Source organism: Octodon degus, unplaced genomic scaffold, assembly GCF_000260255.1.
Source record: "Octodon degus isolate 3935 unplaced genomic scaffold, OctDeg1.0 scaffold00107, whole genome shotgun sequence".
In the NCBI taxonomy this organism is placed as follows: domain Eukaryota; kingdom Metazoa; phylum Chordata; class Mammalia; order Rodentia; family Octodontidae; genus Octodon; species Octodon degus.
Window position 1 is genome coordinate 922,330 of NW_004524683.1, and position 4,356 is coordinate 926,685.

The following is a 4,356-nucleotide window of genomic DNA, read 5'->3' on the forward strand; positions in this document are numbered from 1 at the left end:
TAAATATATTCTGCTCATAAAAAAAAAATATTGCTTAAACATTTAACCTACTTTCACCTAAATCTTCAATTGAGATATTGCATAAGAGATGGTACAGTATCCTATGAGTGATTCATATTAATACTGATATTACAAAATGAATTTTTCTTTATAGTAGTATTGATTGAGATCTCTAACATTGCTAACTTTCCATCCACATAGTTAGCCTAATCTAAAACTGGGACTATTAATGAAACTGTTAATTTCATGATAAACATGATTGCTATTATTGACAATATCTATAATTAGACCAATATCTATGAGCACTTCTATATGCTGATAATAAATTGATGGTATTATTTTTCAAAAAAAAAAAAAAGTATGAGATGAAGTCCTATAACTGCTCCCCAACCATCTGAGAAAATCAATCACATGCAGCCCAAATCTGTGATCCTTGAGTGAAGGAACTGGAGTTACATCCACTAAGTTGTAGAGAAGGAACATGGAGGGATAGCCAGATAAACCCTAATCTGGGTTAATTCATTACAGAGGGGCATGGCATCAGAAATAATCAAGATTGATATAAACCCAATTACCTTTTCCTTTTAGACTTGTTTACTTATTTGTGTTGAGGATCAAACCCCAGGCTTCTTATGTTCTTATTATACGTGCTACCATGATCTATGCCCCCAGTCAAAACCTCAGTTCACCTTGAAGAACACAGGGAAGAACTTAGTTCTCATCAGCACCAGCAGGAGTTAAGGCCCAGTTTTGCTTAAAATCTAATTGACTTACTTATGAGCTCAGAAAGCAGGAGGAGTTGAGAGACTATTCAAAGTTACTACTACCACGAGTTTAAAATACAAATTAGCTACTACCAAGAATTCAGCATTTACTGTGAGCCAGGCATTGTACTAAATTATCTTAAAAGATAAAATGGGATCAGTAGTTTAAGGGGTTTGTGGAGTCTGGGGTCAAATGTAAATCAAGGTACTTGCTAGTCATTCTCAATGCTCTATGGCACTGCTTTGCTTAGCAAATATAAACTACAAGTGTTTAAAAAAATAAAAATAAACTACAAGTGTTAACAATAATGATAATGGGATCAATCTTCCCAGTCCTTTTCTCTGGAGCTGGTTTATTAAAAGTACAATGTAGAAATTATGATTTTTAAAGGGCCAGGGAGATGGCTCAGTGGAATAAGCGCTTCTCTGGCAAGCTCAAGGGCCTGAGTTCAATCCCCAGTTCCACAAAAAAAAAAAAAAAAGAAAAGAAATTATGATTTTTAGACTGGGCATGATTGCACGCACTTGTAATCCCAGCTGTAAACAGGCATATCACTATGAGTCTAATCTAGTAGTGAGACCTGAACACCCTGTAGATTCTTCCCTGAAATACAAAGAAAATTTAAAAAAAATAAAAATTATGATTTTCCTTGTCTGTTTCCTACCTACCTTAGTTTTCCTATCCTGTGTCCTTTTCCCTAAGACTTTGATCCCTTATCATCAGGAATATAAAAGCACCAACAGTTCATCTTCTCTGGATGCTTGAGACTGAAGAGGGGCACTGACTGCCCACCAAGAACAAAAAGAATCATCCTGGCTGACCTAAAGGAAACAAGGAAGTGTAAGGGTTGTTATCAGCATGTAATGGAGGTTTAAGGCCGAATCTGGCATTGCATTAATTTGTGAATGGAAATTTTATAATGAAGAAGACAAATTTGTAGAGTTGTTATGAATAGGTACAAAACATTGTTTTTATAATAGTACAGATGAGCATCAGCTTGAGTAGGAGCTAGAGATACCTCAAAGGTGTAAAAGTTACAAGCATGTTAAGCAAGGAAGGGTCAAAAATTAAAAATAGTGGAATAGACTATCTTTGATATTAACCTCTCTATGTCTTGAGATGTTTACCCAGTAGAACAAAGTGTAAGAGTGTATAGATTCCTCCCTATTTTGTGACTGAGAAACTCAATTTATTTTAGTTATAAAAATAATGAGGTAAAGGGTATGTTTTTATGAAATTTTCAATTAAAAGTCCATTACAGTGTTTATAACCTGGGATTCCTATTTTGTAGATTCAATCTTCTTTGTAGTGATTGGCTATAAATAACATAAACACATAAAACCTGGAGTAGATAACAGAAAGTTAGTTCATACCAGGCAATGGTTTATACCTAAATAGCAAGCAGAAACACACACACAACAACAACAACAACAACAGGATTTGGACGTGGATTTATTTTACATTGACAGGCACTCATTGGAATCATTCCCAAAATATCAGGCCCTGATCTCTGGTGGTCTAGGGCTTATATAGGATGAACAAGAAGGAAGTACAGAGGCAGAGTGCCTTGCCAATTGGGGACTGGTTTATACAATGTGCATATAGTAACCAGCTATGCATCACAGTGACCAGCTGTTTCTAAGAGATAGGAGCGGTCCGGGAGAGATGGCTCAGTGAAATAAGCACTTCCCTGGCAAGTGCAAGGGCCTGAGTTCAATCCCTGGTTCTGCCAAAAAAAAAAAAAGAAAACTATTTTTTAAAAAAAGGGACCGGGGAGATGGCTCAGTGGAATAAGCGCTTTTGTGGCAAGTGCAAGGGCCTGAGTTCAATCCCCGGTTCCACAAAAAAAAAAAAAAAAAAAAAAAAAAAAAAAGAGAGAGAGAGAGAGATAAGAGCAACTGGAACTGGAACAGGAACTATTACCTGGGCAACTAACAAAATGATGTATACTGGCAGGGGGTGGGGCATTTTCTGTTACAAGATGTTCCCTTTAGTCTTATGCACTCATGGGTGGAGCTTCAGGGAGATGACTGGATCGTTGGTGTGTGGTATTAGGTCAATAGTGCTCTGATACTGGATTAACTCACTGATATTGGAAGGTAAAGCCTGGTGGGCAAAGGTCACTGTGGGGGTGGTCTGGAACAGTATACATCCCTCTTCCTCCCTTCATTCCTCTCTGCTTCCTGCCTGCCATGGCACTGAACTGTTTCTTAGCCGTCCCACTGTACCTTGGAAATGATACAGACGTAAGGCACAGCATGATGTAGAGGCAAGAAGAGTCCACTGGGCTTGTTTAAGGCAACGTTGCATGGAATTTATTGCACCTAGGTGCAGGCAGAGGGCAAAAGGCCATCTGTAGGGAACAAAGAAAACAATATTTTTTTAATAGAACCTGAAAGAAAGCAAGGGACATTAGGCAAGTAGATCTTAGTAAACATCAGTGGTCAAAGTACTCTGCTTTCGGGGGCTGGAGAGATAGCTCAGTAGGATAAGCGCTTGCCTGGCAAGCGCAAAGGTCTGAGTTCAATCCCCAGTTCTACAAAAACAAAACAAACAAAGTACTCTGCTTTGTGCCTGGGGGGTGGGGGTAAGTCCTTGAGGTAACTGGATCAATAGGTAATATTGATCTAATGGGAAAGCAGGTTATACAGTAGTGTATATGGAAAGAGTTGGGGCTGTTTCTGTGACTGTTACCTGACCGTATGACTCAGAAGCCTTTGGAACTGGCTTGCAGAAGGAGTTTGGAAGTTGGAAGATGCCAGCTGGAGAAGCAACCCTTACAGCAAAATGCTATAAGCCAAGTTTGATAAGAAACTCTAGGCAGGGCTCAGAAGATAGGAATACTGATCTACCATGTACCATAATAATGCATTTCTAAGGTTGCTGGCAAAGACCAGGCTGAGGAGGTGCATTGACAGTTGGACTCCAGGCCATGTATCTTATCCTCTGGCAGAAAATGTATCTAAATTTTGCTCCTGAGCAATTACAGGAGACTGAAACTATGTGTAGTGGACTAATTAATCTGGCAGAAGAAATTTCAAGGGAGCCTAATGTTGAGGTGGTAGTATTACTACAGATAGCACAGCTGAGGCTGGGAGACCACTCCCCTTCCACCCTCCTGAATTTGGGCAACAATCCAGGGCCATTCCTCCTTCTATTGTTCTAAGAAGAGCAGGGACAAAAATGACAAAGATGCAGCAAATCTCTGTAGCTCCAGGCCAGAGCACATGTGCGTTAGCTCTTGGGGACTGTCCTCCAGTAACCTTTTCCCCGCATGAACCTCATTAAATATTCATACATATAGACTGCATCTCATGTATGTAACTTAATCAGAGTGAGTTCTGGGTCAGGCATGTTGGTTGCAAACCCCTGGGATAACTCAGCACCTTATCAATCATCCCTATCAATCTCATCTAGAAACCCAAAGACAGGCACCCAGGGTGGGATGTACTTTTTAACATCCAAAAGCCTAATTTATGTCTGTGTTCTTTATTTTCCTGTCATCCTCACATCACTTTTCTGTTTGCACCGCCTGAGCACATCTTCCTGCTATCTTCAATAAATGTGGCTGGTTTTTTTTTTTTTTTTTTT